This window comes from Vicugna pacos, chromosome 9 (assembly GCF_048564905.1).
Source record: "Vicugna pacos chromosome 9, VicPac4, whole genome shotgun sequence".
Lineage (NCBI taxonomy): Eukaryota > Metazoa > Chordata > Mammalia > Artiodactyla > Camelidae > Vicugna > Vicugna pacos.
This window is the reverse complement of record NC_132995.1, coordinates 13,036,850-13,056,418: the sequence shown is the minus strand read 5'-3', so window position 1 is coordinate 13,056,418 and position 19,569 is coordinate 13,036,850. Positions and strand designations below refer to the sequence as shown.

Below are 19,569 nucleotides of genomic sequence, written 5' to 3'. Positions count from 1 at the left end.
GGGAGGACCCATCAGGCTAGGAGTCAGGCCAGGGCACCCTCTCACCCCCAAGTCCTCTAATCTATGCTTCTGTTTCTTGGTATAAACCCTGGGAGGCAAGGTTTGCAGCCCTAAGACTGGAACCTATTCAGCAGATGAGCCAGAGCCGTTGCTCTGGTGGGTGCTGGGATTGCAAGGCAACTCCAAGGCCATCCTCCCTTCCGGGTAGTATAAGAGGGACTATGGGATGTCTGGGGTCCTGGCTGAATTCCTGGCCCTGTAGCCTACCTGTGCTGCTATTTCCACAACTCCTTGGCATCTTCCTCTCTGCTGCAGCCCCTCCTGTGTATCAGGGACCCCAGACTGACGGACGTCATGGCTTCCTCCACAGGGCAGGAAGTAGATTCCCAGCTCAGAGAGCTGTGGCACCCCTGCACGTCACTGCTGATGTACCTTTAAAGAGCCATATACGTCACTCTAGAGAAAGAAAGTGGGGGGTGGGAATGAGAGTGGCAGAAAAGCAATTTCCGAAGCAATTTAAAAGGCAGTGATTACAATTTTATAGGAGCTTTATTTCAGGGGCTTCCTGATCATCCCAGGAATTTTTTTTAATGGGAAGTTTGGTGATAAGGGAAAATGTTCTGGGTGCTTCTGTTTCCCTCCTGCTCTGCTGAGCATCTTGAAAACCGAAATTGTTAGCCTTTCATAAACCAGCTTTAGGGATAGCAACTACCCAAGAGGTTAGTTATGAATTTTTAAAGAGTGTGTGTTTTTCTGCATGTGCTGATTCTGTGTATAGTAACTGTTTCTAATTTTATTTTGTGCTTTCCTAAGTGGCTTGGTAGTGAGCTCTGGGAATTGTCAAGAGCTGTACTCACTTCTTCCCTTCTGTGTTAGTTGAGAGTCATTCGATTGCGTGAATAGCAATTCAGGTCAGCCTGCTCAAGTATAAAAGGAAGTGTTTGGACTCATAGCCTGCGACATTCTATGTGTAATGGCTTCAAGGGTGGGTGGATCCAGGGCCTCACGTGGGGTTGCCAGGACCCTGTTTCCTTCCATCCCCTGGCTCTGCAGTCCTCTCGGTTTTATTGTTGGGTAGGCTCTGAGTCAGCTCCACATATGCATCCAGCCAGCTTAGCAGCCCCAGGGATTTCCCCATAATCACAGCACGTGTCCCTAGACTTGTTTAGTGGACCTAATCAGCCTGGCTTTGGTGCCAGGGCCTCCTTGAGCCATATCTGAGGTCAGGGTGGGGAGAGGGGGTGCAATTGCTTTATTGGCCAAGCCTGGGTTTTATGACACCCTCCCCTTCCCTACCAACCTATGGGTGGGACATTCCCACAGGAATTCTGTGAGCTGGGTGGGAAAGGTGAGGTTCAGGGAGCTAACTGAGAAAGGGAAACGGATGTAGGGTGGGCCAAAATCCCCAGTGCTCAGGACCCCTTCTTCCCCTACAAAGTTCACAAGGATCTGAATCTTCCCCACACCCCCCAGTTGTTATCTTCCCTGGGCGCACCCTCCAGCTTTACCCTACCTCAGGGTGGGCTTAGGGCTTCTTAATCTGGGTCCATGGACCGTTGAAGGGTCCTTGGATGGAATTTAGAGGATCATGAAGTTGGCTAGGGAAGAAATTACGTCTTTATTTTCTTTACCATCTAACTGATATTTAGCATTTTCATGTCTTCTGAACAAGGACCACAAGCTACAATCGTATTAACAACACCCGTGACTGTTGCCGCTAGAAATAAAAAATATTTCCATATCACATTACAGTTGTTGCAGATATTACAAAATATCATTTTCACTCATCCATTTCTAAATTATTATAGTTATTGGACCCATCACTAAGATCTCATAATTTAAAGCATTCATAAAGAAGCACAAATATTACTGTATCTCGGATTAGGTTTTGTCTTACAGATATTTTGATATGTGAATATAATAGATTTCCTTTGTGGTCTAGTGTATAGTGTTTTGTACATTTAAAGACGTGATTCTGAGAAAACGTCCACACCCTTCTTCCCCAGGCTGCCAACAGGTGTCCCTGGCCTGAGAAAGGTTAAGAACTAAGACCTCTTTTGGCTTCTGCAGAATCCCCAGAGGGGCAAGATTATTGAAGCCATCCTGTTTCTTGACTCTGAAAAGTGGGCCAGCTGCCTGCTAGGTTTCCTTCCTGGGAGGCCCCCTGGAGGAGCTGGTTGGCATTTGAGGTCGGTCTTGGTGTGTGGGTGGCAGGTGGATACGGCAGCAGTAGGGAAGGTGGGAGAGGTATTGTCAACCTGCAGTCAGCCCTCTCTTCACTGGCCTCTGTGACCATGTGGCCTGGCCAAGAGGTCGAGAACAGACTGGAGCCAGGCTGCCTGGGTTCATCCCACCTCTAAAACTTTAGACTGGCTGGGCAGCCTCAGCTAGGGGGTTCTTGACCCACTCTGTGTCTCAGGGCCCTCATCTGTAGCAGGGATGTAATGGTGTGCCTAGGTCTTAGGGTTCTTGGGAGAATGAAGCAAGTCGGCCCATTCTGCTGGGACAGAGCCTCACACATAGGAAGTGAGAGTCATTATTTCACGGCCATTCTGTAGGAAGGTTCTAGGTTGTCCTCTCAGATTTCATCTCCCTGGTTTAGTAAGTGCCTGACCTAAACCAAGATGTGATGGTGAACAATACAGACAGTGGCTTCTCGGCCTGGAGACATTCATTCATCCATGAAGTACTCATTCAGATATGAACCACCATGCTAAATATTCAAAAACATCAATTAATAATACAAAGTTACAAGTCAGAACAAGTGCTTTTTCTCTTCCACCCCTCTGCTCACGATGGTCTGAAGGAAACATCCTTATAATGACTGTCCCTCTACCCCCGTCACCTCCCTGCCCTCACCCCCCCTCTCACCCTGCACCAGGGACACGGGCCTCCTGCTGCTCCTGACCCCCCACCCTCCCCAACCTCGACCCCAGGTCCTGTGCCTGGTCCTGCCCGCGGCCCGGTCAGCTCTTTCCCAGGTAGTTACACTGCTGGCAGTCACCTGTATTCACGTCTCTGTCCTTTCCTCAGGCCCTCACTCTGGGAAGTCACAGCCCCGTTGCTCCCCTCACCCTGCCTGGTCCCCAGCTAGGTGCTGGCTGCTCTCTGACTGCGGGCTGTGTTTGTTTCCCGTCTTCCTCCCCTGCTGGAGTGTCGGCTCCCCGAGGATAGCTACTTCGTCTTGGTCACTGGGGTACCTGGCACAGAGCCGGCGTTCAATAAATATTTATTGAGGGAGTGAATTCGTGAGTGACAGATGGATACTTCAGCAGGAAGCCTCAAGTTCACATAACCTCGTTTTTTTCCCTCTCCGTAGATGCACAGTCTTTGACCTCGGCTCTCCTGGGACCCACAAGGAGCACTAGTGTCCAGAACATACTAAGGGTGAGTGTAGTGTGGCTGTTTGACTTTTGTTTGCTTAAGTTTTATAGCTAGTACACGTGAAATGCTGTATTATTTTTTTAAAAATATCTATCTATCTATCTATCTATCTATCTATCTATCTATCTATCTACCTACCTACCTACCTACCTACCTACCTACAAATGTCAAGGGAAACATGGAAATCTCCTTCACTGTCCCTCCCAACCCCCACAGTCTGGCTTCTTCCCTCCAAGGTGATTATGGTCAGTAGTTGGATGGGTGTCCTGCCAGACCTCTCCCTGTTCATGAACATTCCTACTTACGCATGTACACGCTTGTTGTTTTAATTTGCTGTATAAAGGAAAAAGCAGCAGGACATTTCTGCAGCCTATTTGCCACTGTCCCCAGTGGTAGTATGTTTTGGAGATCTTTGTTCATAGCAGACATCAGTGTATCACATTCTTTTTTTTTTTAGCGTTTTAATTTCCATTTTTAAAATTTACACAGAATGAAATTCGCTGTTTGGTATACGGTTCTTTGAGTTTAGGCAAATGCATGCTGTTGTGTAACTGCCACCGCACTTAAGATACTGGATGTCCCTGTCAACCCCCGTATGGATGTGTTAGTTGCCTGTAGGCTGAAAATATAGTATAGGTAGTTCCACGTAATTAAAAGCTGTACACACTGAAGTACTTACCTGTAATAAAAGATTCTGAATGTTATAATTAAGTTTCTGGGGTTCTTGCTAGTGAGCATCCTCTTTGGTTTCTTTGGCCTGGATCAAGCAGCGAGGGGGCCTCGGGCTGTGTGGCTTTCCAGGTGGTAGTGGGGACACCAGCGTTTGTTGGCAGGATGCAAGAAGGGGCCCGGAGATGGGGTGCTGTCTGATCCTTGAAGCACCAGGAGACTCTGACAGTGTGGGAAGCGGGAGAACAGAGATTCTGGCGTCCAGCTCTGGACACAGGTAGTGGTGTTGGCTGAGTTGCCGGGACCAGTGAGTCGAGTCTGGGAAGTGAGTGGATCTAGACAGTGTCTTCTCCCTTGGCTGTTTATTAGGTCTCTTCCTATTCCTTCCTTTTGGCCTAAGGCTCTGCCCTGGCACCTGGAGCTTGCTTGTGGGACAGTCACCTGGGGCCAGACTTCCATTAACAGATGCTTTTTAGCACAATTCTTTATTGACTTTTTTATTTTGAAGGAATTTTAGACTGACAAAAAGTTGCAAAAATAGCACAGAGAGTTCACATATCTACAGTCACCCAGCACCTCCTAGTATTACCATCTTACTCAGCTGTAGCACAACTGTCCACACCAGGAAGTGAACACCGGGCCAGTACTGTGAGCCAAGTGCAGGCTTTGGTCAGCTTTCACTAATTCTTTCACTGATTTCCTTTTTCTGTTCCAAGAGCCTATCCAGGATCCCTTATTGCATTTACTTGTCTTGTCTCCTTAATCGCCTCCAGTCTGTGACAGTTGCTCAGTCTTCACCCTGTCTTTAATGACCATGAGACTCTGGAAGAGAGCAGCTCTTGTTGCTTTGTAGACTGTCTGCATTTGGGTTTGTCTGATGTTTCCTTATGACTACACTGAGCTTCTCCATCATTTGGCAGAACTCCGCAGAGATGGTGCGCCCCCTGCCTCTGCATCGCACCTGCGAGTCCACGTGTCTTACCACTGGTGTTGTTAACCCACATCACTCGGTTAGGGTGCTGTCTGTCTGCTGGCTTTCCCCAGTGTGGTGTAACTGTTTTTCCTTTTATAATCGATAGATATCTTGGGAGAGCTGCTTTGAGACTCTACTCGTTTTTCCTCAAACTTGCACCTGCTAATTTTGGCGTGCATTGGTCAGGTGAATTTTGCCTGCAACTGTCATTACTGTGGGATGTCCCTAACTTTTTGTATGTGACTTTTGTATGTCCCTCATTCCTTCTACATTTATTAATTGTCCACGTAATTAGTTCTGTAAGAAAGACCTGTCCCTTCTCCCTCATTTATTTTAATTATTCAGTTATTAACATAATATCTGTACAGCCTCATAGATAACCCGTTTTATTCTAGCACGTTCCTTTTTAATGTGGTAAAAGGTTCCAGTTTCCGAGTGAATTTCTTGTGTTGCCTCTCAGACTGCAGGAACTATGTGGGTAGGATTCATTGTTCCGACATGATAACTAGCACCTGGGGGACTGGAAAGCAGGAGACAGGGTTTCATTTGTTCATTCATTTCTTTCCTTCACTCAACAAATATGCATTTCAGCACCTACTGTTGTGTTCCAGGCACTGGGGATTCGGAATGAACAGAACAGACAAAATCCTTTCCCGCCAGGAACTGACACTCTGCTGGAAGATAAAATAATAAACAGATTAACAAGTGAATGTGGGGCTACATTTGGCAGGGATGAGAAAAGCAAGAAAGGGGGCTGATGGGGAGGAACAGGAGGCAGTTGTAAATGAGGTAATCAAGGAAGGCCTCTCTGAGGAGGTGCTGAAGGGAAGGAACAAAGTGGGTTCTGACCTAATTCTTCCACCTGCCAGCCAGGAGATCCAAACACATTATCTCACTTCTAAACAAGGCTTTGGGAATTGCAGCAAACGGGAAAATGTGTTCCCTCTGTGAGAGGCAGCGCCCGCTTTGCTCTGGCCCATTTGTCGCCCTCTGGAAATACCAGGTCTTGCCAGATTTTCTATAATTTTTCCCCAGTAGAAGACAAAAATGATGCATTCTTGATAGTTCTTTGAACCCAAATTAGGCTACATCAGCTAATTTTTAGAGGCCCATGAATGAATGTGTTTTGTTCATTTTCATTGTATTTAAGTTACCTTTGTAGCCAAAGATACACACACACACACACACACACACACACACTTAAGTAACTAATTGTACAATGGGACACAGATGCAGCTGAAAGGAAGGGCAGGACGCAGGACAGGTTTGGTAAATGCTGTTCCGTCTCAGCCTTCCACCCTTTCTCCTCTGGATCAGGGGTTCTCAGCCGGGCACCTGAACTGAGGCTGGCAAGCGATTACCACGGGCATGGGCCCTGAGCTATTTGTGTCATGGTGGGGGCATCAGCCAGGAGTGCTTTCAGCTGCAAGAACAGAAAACCCAGCTCACAACAGCTTAAACAAATGAGGACTGATTTCTCCCCATAACCACAAACCTAGAGGAACTTGGCTGCCAATGTTAGTTCAGAGGCTGAGTGATGCCCAGGCTGGGGCCTCCTTGATTCACTTGGTCTTTCCCTCATGGTTGCAAGGTTGCTGCTGCAGTTCCAGCCAGAACAAGTAAGAGGGGGTCAACTCCAGCAGCATGTTTTTTTTCAGTTCTGTACCAATTCAACACTCAGAATCCGCCTCCCTGCCCCTCACCTCGAAGATTCCACTTACATCTCATTGGCCAGAGGTGGGTCACATGGCCTCCCTCAGCTGTAAGGAAGGTGAGAAATTTTTTTTAGCTTTTCAGCCTCTCCTGAGGTGGAAGCCAGAGAAAGAGAGGATTGAGGGTTTCAGTTGGATTAGCAGCCTGGCTCCACAGGGGAAGAAAAACAGCAGTAATTAACAGTAATGGGTGCCGACTCTGTGCCAAGCCCTGCTGTAAGCCCTTCACGTGTCTGATCTCATTCAGTCCTTACACCCACCCTGTGATGCTGCCGCTCCCAGTGGTAATGACATGGAAACTGAGGCACAGTGTAGTGAAACCCTTTCTTGAGTAAGTAGAGGAGCTGAGGTGGGAACCTTTGCACTGTCTCCAAAGCCCTCACTCTTGGCCACTACACTTTGTTGCTTCTTAAGAAGTCCCGGGATCCCAGACTGCTAGCTATCTGACCAGTGTAAATTCTTCTAGGAAGGGAGGAACAGGGCAGCATATTTTGCTTTGGGGAAGTTTTGATCGTTAAAGAGCTCTCTCACATTTGCTCCATGTACCTACCTCTCACTGGTTCTGGTCTGGTCCTGGTGCCGGGCACTAGCCACGAATCTTCCTCCTGCCAGCCCTTTGTGGCTTGCGGATGGCTAAGTCTTCTCTGTGCCTCTTTTCCAAGCAAACTCTACCTGGGCTTTTAACTCTTCTTCCCAGAATGATGCTTCCAACCTTCTTTCCTTTCTTGGGGTGCTGCTGGTTGGTTGACTCAGCACACATTTAAAATTCACCTCCTCTGTGCCCATCCCTGTAATGTAGTGAGTGGGGGAGACAGCCTCAGGGCTGAGTGGGCCTCGTACTCAGGGGCTCCTGGCAGGTGAGGGAGGCAGACTCTTAGGCAGTGAGAGTCCAGGGTGGGCAGGGCTATATGGGGGAAACCCAGGGGCTGATGGGCACCCGAAGGAAGTGCCCAGGCTAGCCTGGGGTTCAGAGAGATCTCCTGGAAGCAGCTTTAGGCCTTGAAGGAGGAATAGAGATTCATCAAGGAGCAATGTTCCTGTTCTTCCCCACCTCCCCTTTCTTCAGGGAAACGCTCTCACTACAGTTCTCCTGGCTGAATCTCCACTCCCTTCCTCTGGAAAATGAAGGATTTGGACTTGGGTTTCCATCCATCCATCCATCCATCCATTCATCCATGTATCCATGCAGCAAACATACCCACTCTGGGCACTAGGCTTACAGGGGTACCCTCTTGGATAGAGTATTTGGGGAGAGCTCTGTTGGTCAACAGCCCAGAGCGATGAGAGTTCTAACAGGGAAGCCATGGGGCTGTGGGAACTCTGCGGAGACACCTAACGCTGACTTGGGGTTTCAGGGCCAGCTTCTTGAAGGAGGTAAAATCAAACATGAGTTGACGTGAGGGTGGAGAGCACAGGTTCCAGAGCCCAGCTGCCCTGGGTTCTAGTCTTCGCCTGACCACTGACGAGCCCCAAGTTGGGGGCCTAACTCTGGGGCTTATTTTCTCCTAAGAATGCTCTGAGAATTAAAAGGTGAGTACGAATCTCAAGTACTTAGAACAGTGCCTGGCACAAGTCGTCACATCACAGATGTGATGGTGGTGGTGGTCGCAGTGGTGACAGTGGTCACTTACGTTCATTAGCCTTCAACTGCATGTCAGCAGTTAGGCAGCCTGGTCACCAGCCTGTGAAATAGTAGGCGTTCACTGCTGCTGTTGGGATTATTTATGCACCAAGAATGAGTGCCCAGCCCCAAGCTAGCATGGTGCCTGGATATAGCCAGACTGTGCTCTGGAAACATGGCTTGTACAGCTGAGGCCTGGGCCAGATATTCTGTGGGAGAAGAGAGGAGTTTCTTTGGTGTGTATTGGAAACCCATCGCTTTCGGTCTCCCAGTCCCCTTCCCGTCCAGTCCCCAGGCCTCTCAGCACTGGCCTCTAGCGCGTGGGCTGCCCTTGACCTCTGTGGCCAGAACGCATGGATGCTCTGCTCAACCCATCAGCCGAGTTCCAAATTAGACCTGACAGTGTGATTTATTCTCTGGGATGGAGACGGGAGGGCAGAGCCCCAGTGGGTGATTCCGAGGGAAGGTTGTCAGCCCGAATTAGCCCAGGCCCTTCATGCAGCCTTGCTGTTTCAGCTTCCTGTAACTAATAGGGTTTTCCAGGGTGTTGCTGGCTTCTGAGCTGCCTCCTCCCATCCCCAGGGGCTGAGACTTGGCTGTGATCCCTGAGGAGCTGTGTTTGATGAGGCCCCGAGGCAGGCTCTGTTTGAAGGGAGTGGGGGCTCCAGGTCCTTTCATCTGCGCATCAGGCACAAAGAGTGGCGATTCCCCAGGGAATCTTTGTTTTGTCCCCCTCATCCTTTCCCTGAGGTTCAGTACTGGCGGCTGGGGGCCACTGCTTTCTGCTTACCTCCCAGTCTGTAGTCACAGTTGTCGCTGCCTCTGGCTGCTTTCGTTCATTTACGGAGAATACCAGTGATAGGCAGGGTTCTGCTGCGGTAACAAATTAGCCCTGAAATCCTAGAGGTTGGGCACAACAAATGTCGACTTTTTCTCATGACACAAGTCAGATCAGGTGGGAGGCTTTACCTTGAACCTCAGGGATGCAGAATGACAAGGGCTCCCTGGTCTTGAAGCACCACACCTGGAACACAGTTTGCAGGGTCACCCAGGCAGGACAAAGGCACTAGAGGGTCACACAGCAGCACTTAGATGACAGGGCCAGAGTGACACAGTTCACCTCTGCTCATACCCAAAACTAGCCACGTGGCCCTGCCTAACTGCAAGGGGCTGGAATATGGGAGCACATGGGTATTCAGCGAGCAGTAAATATCCCGGCCACAGTAGGCAGTAGGTAGGTGTGGTATATATTAAGTGTCCACTGTGTGCCAGGTCTTCTAAGGGGGGTCTGGAAGTACAAAGGGGTCCCTGCCTTCTGGGCACTCGTGGTTCAGTGGAGGAAATAGAACTTGGTAAGTAATTCCAGAAGCAGCTGTGTCATTACACGGAGGAGCCCCGAGAGCCTATCCGAGGGGGACCTGGCATGTGTGGAGAGGTCAGGAGATGTCTGCATAAGGGCTGCCACTTGAGGGGAGGCCTGGAAGATGTGTAGACCTTAATGGAATGGGGGGAGCGTTCCCAACAGAGGGAACAGCATCAACGGAGTTCTGAACGTGGGAAGGAGCTGGGAGGCAGCCAGCGTAACCTCAGGATCATGCGTCAGGGAGAGGAAGGTGGGGGCAGAATGTGCAGGGTCTGCGTGGCTGTGGGGAGGAGTTTGGGATTTGTAACACCTACCTTTCAGAGCTGTTGAAAGAATTAAATGAGCTCAGTACTCCTTCAGCACTTGCTGAGTTCCTACTCTTTGGCAGGCAATGTTTCTGGTCCAAGGGACGTAGCAGTGAACAACGTGGACAACTGTCCCTGCCCTTGTGGAGCTGGTATTCTTGAACGGGAGACAAACAATAAATAAGGAAAACAAATAATATAATTTTACCTGATGAAAAAAATGTGTAGCCAATGACATAGGATAATTTAATAGAGAGCATTTTGTTTGGATGCTTCGCCAGAAGTAACAGAAAACCCCATTTGTGCTGGCTTAAACTATCAGGAAATGTGTGAGCTCCCCAACTCCAAGTCCAAGGGTTTGTGGAGCTGCCTTTGGGACTGATGACTCGGCAGCTCAAGCCCGCCGCTGGACTGTCTGTAATGCACCTTCACCTTAAGATAGTCCCTTCCATGATCATTGGGTGGCAGTTGGGACATTGCAGGCAGTCTCACAGATGGGAACAGAAGCTCTTTCAAACTCCACTAGCCCACCTCTGTGGGCATGAATTGTGGGAGAGCTGGGAGGAAGCTGCTGCTGTGGTCCAGACGGGAGATGATGGAGGACAGGACCAGGGTAGGTGGAATGGGGGGTGAGGAGGGACAGGTCAGGAGATAGAATAGACAGGGCTTGCTAACAGCATGGCTGCTGGAGAGAAGGGATACTGAGCACACGCACACACAGCACACACACACATGCACACACGCACAGATGTCCACTTTGTACTGTGTCTTCCTCTTGTAAAAGTCACGGTGCACATTTGCATATTACAGGCTTCGAGAAATCTTGCAGGAAAGAAACCTGCTTATTTGACTGTGGAGCCTTTTTATTTTCTAAAAGCCATTTAGTCACATGTTCTGCAGAAAGATTTGAAATTTTTTGCTTTAATAATGATTCTCATCTTTGCTGCACATTAGAGTCACATGGGGAGCTTCAAGAAATCGCAAGCCTTGGGCCCCACCCCAGAACATTTCGTTAGAATCACAGAGGGTAGGACCAGGCGTGGGATGGTTTTGTTTTTTTTTTTAACTCCCCAGATGTTTCTAGGGTGTGACCAAGGGTGAGAACTATTACTTTATTGTGTCCTTGGGTGAGCTTCACATTAGAAAGCTATGTTGTTTATTTGTGTGTCTGATTATCAAGAGAATACTTACTTAGAGTTTAAAAAATGAATCAATTAAAGGCCCCAGACTCTGCCAAGATAATCACTTTTTCAACCCTGGTGTGTTCCTTCCAGAGTTTTAAAAAATACTTGTAATAAAAAAATATATACTGTATGTATCCCAAAACAAGGTGATTCCCCATGTTTCCAAAGAGAAGATTTTTTTTTTTAAGTTTTAACACTGAAGTGTTTAGGGATATAGATGACATAGTCAGCTGCCTATTTATATCTTTTAATTTATTTTGTGACACATTTAGATCCTCTCACATCATAAAACAATATTACTCACATTCTTAACAGGCCTCCTTGTCATCATTAGAGTCCCTTTTTTGAGTCATCTGCACAGATCTCTGGAATACATCGTCTCCACCGCCATCTGAACTGCTGATGTGTGGCACTTCTTGAATCTGTGTATTAAGTTATTGCGGGAAACTTGATCCCAAGTAATCATGTGTCATTAGACAATTCTTTTTTTTTTCCCCAGTTTTATTATGTAGAATTATTACAATTCTACTGCACATACACATTATATTGCATGTAAATACATATAAACAGTATACTGCACATTTTTTTAGTTGTCATATATATGCTAGTTATTATTTCTAAGAACAGATTAGATCTTTAGCTTTTTAAACTTACATAGTTATCAAAGGAATAAAGCCAACAACAAAATGCGGTGATCCAGTCATAAAGGACAGTCAAATGTGCTTATACATATTCAAGAAATCAAAATAATAATTAGTTCATTTGTGTCCTTGCTGTTATTTTTTAGACAATTCTTTTTTTAATTCCCCTTTTAGTTGTACATTGATGCTCTCTAAAGTGTAGCCAATAACTTTTACTATGTTACATTAAGGAAAAAAACACTTTGAGGTTTTTTTTGAAAAACCTCATTTACTGAAAATGAATAAATGAAAAAAATGTGAACATGTAAAAGTGGTTACATAAGCACTCGTTTTTGAGTCAATCAGACTAATGATTCCAATATGAATAATAAATGACAGTTTAGGAAAATTCAGTTTCATCCCACACAGCTGCACTTTGCCTCAAGACAATTTTCAGTATTACCTGACACAGACTTTCTTTCAGCTCCCCAAATTCTAGTTTAAATGTCCCTCTCTGTACAATAAGATTTTTTACATCAAGTATTTTAAGTTAAATGACTGTTGCTTTCGATTACTTGTCCCTGTCTTGCTTTTTATCTTTACAGGGCCTGTTTAAGTGATTTACAGCACTGGGAATTGTGAGGTTAAGCTTGGGGAACAGTTCCTGAGCCTGTTATGTCATATGCCTCCTTTTTTTTTATTGTTGCCAAAACTAGCATTGTTTAAGTCATTAGATGCTCATGTGGCTTTCCCAAACAGCACTTTGTTCAAAATAAAATGATATGAAAACTCTGAAACAACTCTTATTTCTGAGGATTATTTTTTAGGGGGCTATCTTACTTTTATATTTGGGTAGACTTTTTTTTTTGTCAGTTTACAGTCTTGTGTCAATTTCTGGTGCACAGCATCATGTTTCAATCATACATGTACATACATATGTTCCTTTTCATATTCTTTTTCATTATAGGTTACTAACTGTATATTGAAGATACTGAATATAATTCCCTGTGCTATACAGTAGAAACTTGTTGTTTATCCATTTTACAAATAGTAGTTAGTATCTGCAAATCTCGAACTCCCAATTTGAGTTTGGTAAATCTTGTATTCAAGATAGATTAGTTAGGTTAAACACATGCAGTTAGCTTAGTGGTGTTTGACCTTCCTGCCATGAGCAATAACTGGTTGGAAAGCCTGAGTTCTCTGACTCTCCCAGCCTAATGTCAGTCATTCTTTTGTTTGTTTGTTCAGCATTGATTAATTTCCTGTCAGCTACTCTAAGAACCAGTACAGAGGACAGTGGTACCAAAGGTCTGTATTGGAGTCCCAGCCTTCCACTTCTACCTGTGTGAGTGTGGCCAAGGCATTTACCTTCCTGTGCCTCATTTTCCCCGCCTATAAACTAGAGATAACACTACCTCCCTCATAAAGTGGTTATGGAGATTCAGGGGCTGATTCAGATCCACAATCCCAGGTGGAGTACGGTCCAAAGGGACAGATTATCATCACTGTAGAAATATCCATGTGCTAGATACTCTTCTGGGACCCTGCTGGTTAAAAGCTCTCATTGCTTCTCTAAAATCTAAATCATCCAGAATTCCAAAACACATCTGGCCTAAGAAGTTTGGAAAGGGATCATGCAGCTGTATATATAAAACGCTTAGCATAGTGCCTGGCACATAATAAATCCTATGTAAATGGTAACCATTTATCATTATTATTATTATTTAAAGTGCCTAGCTCATCATCCTTAATCATCATCATGGAAATGCAAATGATAACCACAGTGAGATGCCATTACACACCCACCTCAATAGGTGAAATAAAAAGACAACATGGGAGGAGATGAGGTCAGAGACTTACATGTGAGGCCTTATAGGGACTGAGGCTTTTTCCTGAATGTACAGTGGGAGGGTTCTGAGCAGAGGAGGGATATGTTCTGACTCAAGTTAGCAGGATCCCTCTGGCTATGTGTGGGAGCAGGGGTGGGAGCCAGGAAATCAGGGAGGGAGCGCCTGCTCTGGTCCACGGTCCAGGCAGGAGGAGTGGGAGGTTAAGCAGGGTAGAAGTAGGCAGATCCTAACCTGATTTGAAGATAGAGCCAGTAGTAACTATGAGTGGACTGAATGTAGGGTGAGAGAAGGGTGGAGGATGGCACAGAGGTTTTGGTTTGAACACCAAGTGAATAGTGAAGGCGTCAAGTCGAGGAGATTTACAAGGACAAAGTGAAGGTGTTGGAAGAATCAAGGGTATCGCTGTTGGGAGTGGATTAAAGAGAAACAAGGCTTTTTTTTTTTTTTTCAAGAAGAGTTTTAAAAGGTGTACAGAAAATTGATCTTAAAGGACAGAGTTCTCACAAACTCCCTCTCCCCACTGCAGTTTCACCTTTTATTTCCGTTCGTATTAGTGTGGTACATTTTTTGCAGTTGATAAATTCATACTGATACATCGTTACTAACTAAAGTCCATGATTTACCTTAGGGTTCATGCTTTTGTTCTGCAGGCTGTGGGTTTTGCCACAGGGTGATATGTATTCATCACGACAATACCATATCGAGCAGCTGCACAGCCCTGTGCGCCACATAGATGGCCCCCTAACCCCCCAACCGGTCTTTTTACTGAAGAACGACAGGGCTTTGCCTCCATCTCCCTGGCAGACATGAGCCTGTGAAGGTGTGGCCCCACGTGTTTTGTTTGTTGCCGCGTCTGTAGTGCTCCCGCGTCTGTAGTGCTCAGGTAACATCTGACACACAGTAGCTGCACAATGAAAATATGTTGTTAGTGTCTTCTTGGATTAGGAAGGGATTAGAACCTTAGAATCAGAGGCTGTTACTCCAGAGTGTGACAAAAATGTGTCCTATGGACCTGGGCACCTGTCTCCAGTGGGCTTCCACATATACACCACGGGTATTAGGGGGAAGGAATAATCGGAAATGTAACCCAGACGTCTGGGTGCCCCCAGACCAACCATTTACTGAGTGCCTGGTCCTGGGGACAGGACTGATACTGTTACCGAATTCAGGTCCAGCTGCTCGCCGCTTGAAAATCAATATTGAGAGGCAGTTGTTGGTAGAAAGGAAAGTTGCCTTCTGTCAGAGTGCCAGGAGTCTGGGGAGAAGGTGGACTCTTGTCCTCCAAAACCAACTCCAAACAGTATGCTCAGCCATGAAAGTTTTAAAGGGAGAAGGAGAAATAATCTCAGTTGATCCCTGAGGTGGGGAATCAGACTTAGCGCCATCTCCCATTGCCTGTGGGCTTGTCAGCTTCTCCTGATCTTTCTTTACATGCTAACTTGTTCACACAGTCTTTTCTCGAGATCACTGAAGGGGAGGCTCAGGAAGAGATCTGGTTATCTGTTAATTACTTACTCTTCATTTCTACTTTGATCTACAGGGAGAACCAACAGGTTAGGCAAGGTACTGTATGATCAAAAGATCTGAAAGGCACGATAGGGCCGGAGATAAATAGAGCATGGGGGCGCCTGGTTTAAAAGTTAGTTACAATGTCTCTTTGCTAAAGTGACCAGGCAAAAGGGGTTTCCTGCTGAGGGCAGTTTCCTGCAGAGAGCTGCTTATAAATCCCCTACCCCACCCCCATCAGGTGTCAGTCCATTTCTATGGGATTAGGGACCAACATCTGTCTTCTATAACTTATTCATGCTGAGAAAGTGTGTTGCAGTCTTAGGGTGAAAGACATCAACATGTGTTTGAAGCATCTCTTTGCTGACAATTTTAGTTCCCCGCACATATATGAGCAGAGCAAACTACAATTATTTTGATGCCCATGAAGATACAGATCATTATGAGCAATAGTGTTAATCCCATTCTCTTGAGGCCAGTTCTGGAATTGTGCTGGCCATAGATTCAGCACTGCTTAAGATGGAGCAGCTGATGTCATGGCTGCAGCCTGGTCATCATGCAGTTCACTTTTTCCCTCTGGTGGCAATTACAGTGTCTGTAAAATAAAACAACAGGAATGTACATTAGACACTGAAAGATTCTGTGGCACTATTGTCCTAATCATTAACTGCTTGAGCCTGCTCTTTTGTGACTCAAGGAGGCCTGAGGGACTTCAGCTTTTCTAGGGACAAGAGGCAGAGGACATGGCGGGCCCTTTGTACTTGGAGGGGAGCCCCTGCAGGGTTCTGCTCAGTTCCAATATGGCTTCCCCATCTATGAAATGGGATAATAATAGTATTGACCTCATAGAGCTGTTGTAAGGAGGCAGTGAGATAATGCTGTAAAACACTGTAGGTGTTTAATAAGTGTGAGCTGTTAAAAGTAATAATACCATTGCCATTATTCTGACTTCATGGCACTCACCATCTAGTGGGGGAGACAGATATCAGATAATGTCTCCAACCATGTAATTTAATTGATAATTAGACTCTAGAGAAAAATCCAGAATGCCTTGAGAGCGGGTAACAGGGCTGGAGGTGGGATCTTATTTGAGGCTGGAGTCGAGTCTAAGAAGGCTTTTCTGAGGAAGTGACCTATAAGCCTAGGCTTGAAAGATGAGTAGAAACTTGCTCAGGGGCGGCTGGGTGTTTGGGGCAGAAAGAATCACCTGTGCAAAGGCCCTGAGATGTGTTGAAGGAACAGAGGCTGGGGTGCCCTGAGCAGAGTGATGGGGGGAAAGGTCACACCCCAGGTCACACTGGACTAGGGGAGCTGTCCGTAAAGACCTGGACTTTCTTCCCATGGCCCCCAAGAGCCACGGAAGGGTTTTAAGGAGAGCAGTGATACTGTTGGTTTGGTTTGTTTTTTTTAACTCCTCTGTGCACTTTCAGGACTTGGTGTCCTGACTCCCTTCCTCCCCCAGGACAGTTTGTGCCATTGGCTGCAAGCCAGGGTCAAGGTCGGAGACTCCAGCCCACCCCCACCATGTGGCACCTTGAAGTGCTCTGCTGTCCTCTGGCCACTCAGTCTGCAGGGCTGAAAGGAGCTTTACGTAAGGAGAAGCTGTCCTGGTTCCAGACTCATCGGTCCTTAGGAAAGAAGCACCTGGCTAATCCATCCCAGGCCACCGGGAGGCCCGCAAAACAGGTCACCACAGCACTGCCTCCTTCTCCGAAAGGCTCAGGACCTCGCTGACTCACGATCCCTTCTTCTCAGAGAAGGGACCCCAGCTGGCTCCCGACAAAGGTGGCCTCGTTTCCTCCTGGGACCAGAGCTGCCAGTGGCCCCACCCCCACCCATTTCCCTATATTTTTTTTATAAGATGCCAACCAATATGCTTCTCTCAGTTCCCCGTTGCAGCCAGCCCTGGAGAGAGGTGGGACTGGGTAGGGAGGGGAATTTCCCAATTACCTTTGTCTCCTCAGCTCTGCACAGGTAATGGCTGTTTTGTGAGCCAAGAGTTCTGGGCAGCCCTGTGCCCCAGCCCCTCAGCGAGGGCCCAGATGAGTCCTCCAGACCCGATGGTATCAGATTCCCAGGGTGTGGAGAGGCCCAGGTTCCCTGAGCAGCACCTGTGTTCCTGCCCTTGTGTCTCCCCTTCTGGGGTGGCCTCTGTCGGTTGCTGGGTAAGTGGAGGGACTTGCTGGCCCTTCTTCCATCATGCCCATGGCCACTCATCCCCGGAGCTCCCAGAGGGGGGCTCTGACCCCATGGGGAACCAGGAGGCCTCTGTTTTGATCACTTGGGTGCATCCTGTCTCAGGAAGCCCACAGAACTTCTAGCTGTGACTTCTCAGCAGTGCTGCCTACGTAGTTGAGAGGGTCTTACAGAGCCTTTTAAACAGTTGGATTCCCCATCCAGGCCTGGTCCTTGCTGCTAGGATCTTGCTCAGTCTTCATAACAACTCTCATAGGGAACAGATGAGGGAACCAGGGCACAGAGAAGTCGGGTCACTTGCCTAAGCCCCATAGCTGGGAAGTGGCGGAGTCAGGATTTGAACCCAGGCTGTTTGGCTTCTTAATCACTGTGCTGTACCTCCTGCCTGCCCACTCTCCTTATCACATCACCCTGTTTATTTTCTCTTAGTGCTTAATCATACTCAGTTTGTTGACGTGTATGTTGCCTGTCTACACCCTTTAGTAGGCAAGCTCCTGTTTGGTAATATGAATTATGTGTCTTGTTTGTTAGTGTAAACCCAACCTCTGGAACAGTACCTGGCACATAGGAGCTGCTCAGTGAGTATCTGTTGAATGAATGATCCCAAGTTGCCAGTGACAAGTATGTGGAGAAACTGGATCTCTCATACTTTGCTGGTGGGGGTGTCATGTGGTACAGCCACTCTGGAAAACAAATCGGTGATTTCTTAAGAACTAAGTGTGCAACTCTCATATGACCCCAGTCTTGCACTCTCGGACATTTATCCCGGAGAAGTAAGACCAGTGTTCACACAACAACCTATACACAGTTGTTCACAGCAGCTTATTCATAATAGTCCCAAACTGGAAAATAGCCGAGATGTCTGTCCTTCAGCCGGTGAATGGTTAAACTGTGGTACATCCATGCCATGATGTACTCATCAGCAATCAAAGGGAACAAACTACTGATACACGCGCCAACTTGGATGAACTTAAGGAAATTGTGCTGAGTGAAAAAGGCCAGTCCTGAATGGTTACATACAGGATGGTTTCATTTATGGCAAAATCATACAAATGGAGAACGTGTTGGTGGTTGTCAGGGGACAGGGGCTTATGGGGGAGTGGGTGTGGTTATAAAAGATGACATTAGGGATCTTTGTGGTAATAGAAGTGTTCGTATCTTGGTTGTCGACCAAATTAAAGCACATGTTTTTGGCTTGTATTGTTTGTTTTATGAGGGGGGGGTGATTAGGTTTCTTCATTGATTTCCACTTGGAGGAAGTACTGGGGATTGAACCCCTGACCTCTTGGGTGCTGAGTATGCACTCTACCATTTGAGCTATACCCTTCTCCCTATATCTTGATTGTAATGGTGGACACAAACATATACATGCAATGAAACTGTATAGAACTGAATACACACACGCACACGGGTATAGGAAATCTGAATAAAATCCGTAGATTGTATCAATATCTGTATCTTGATTATAGTATTGTTCTTCATTTTTGTAAAATGTTACCATTGGCCAGACTGGGTAAAATGTATGTAGTGTCTCTCTGTATATAGTATCTTACAAGTGTATGTGAGCCTCCAATTATCTCAATAAAAATGGCTATTAATGAAAATTGGCAGTGAGACTGGAGGAGAGAAGGGGGAAGTAGAGGGTGGTGCTGTGTGGAGAGGCGGGGCAGGTGGGCAGGCAGAGCACACGGCCTCACGGCCACCATAGGAGTTTAGAGTTTACCCTGAGGTCAGCGTCAGAGGGGTTTCAGGCAGGAGAGGGACCTGACCAGATCTACACTTTTAAGTGATAACTCTGGCTGCCGCACTGAGATTGGGGTCAGAGACAGAGGAGGGCTATGGTGAGGGGACCTGAATGTGGAGAAAAGCGAACTGGCTGGAGAACCAGTTAGGTTCTGTAGCAGACCAGCCTCCGAAGGAGAGGGTCAGGGAATACTCCTGGAACGAGGCACTCGGTAAATATGTGTTATCAGCTGGCCTCTATATCTTCTTTGGGGTGTGGGTTATACAGGTGTAGACACGTGTCAAAATTCATCAAACTGGACACTCAAACAAGTATATTTTACTGTATGTAATTACACTTCAATAATTAGATCAATAGATACATCAAATCATAATGATAATAATAGCTCACATTTATTGAGCTTTTCTCTGTGCCAGGCTCTATGCTAAGCACTTTACGCGTG

General features: G+C 46.7%; 1 protein-coding gene across 10 annotated transcripts in view; it reads left to right on the top strand.

The window, feature by feature from the left end:
• Nucleotides 1–19,569, top strand: part of SIPA1L3 (signal induced proliferation associated 1 like 3) — a 214,753-nt gene that overhangs the window by 79,969 nt on the left and 115,215 nt on the right. For 9 of the 10 annotated variants that reach the window (XM_031681736.2, XM_072967159.1, XM_072967158.1 and 6 more), the window contains one exon: nucleotides 3,320–3,387. The exons of the other annotated variant lie outside the window; for it this stretch is intronic. The gene's annotated coding sequence lies outside the window, so the exon portion shown is untranslated. The remainder of the gene's footprint in view (nucleotides 1–3,319; nucleotides 3,388–19,569) is intronic. 10 annotated transcript variants of the gene reach the window in all.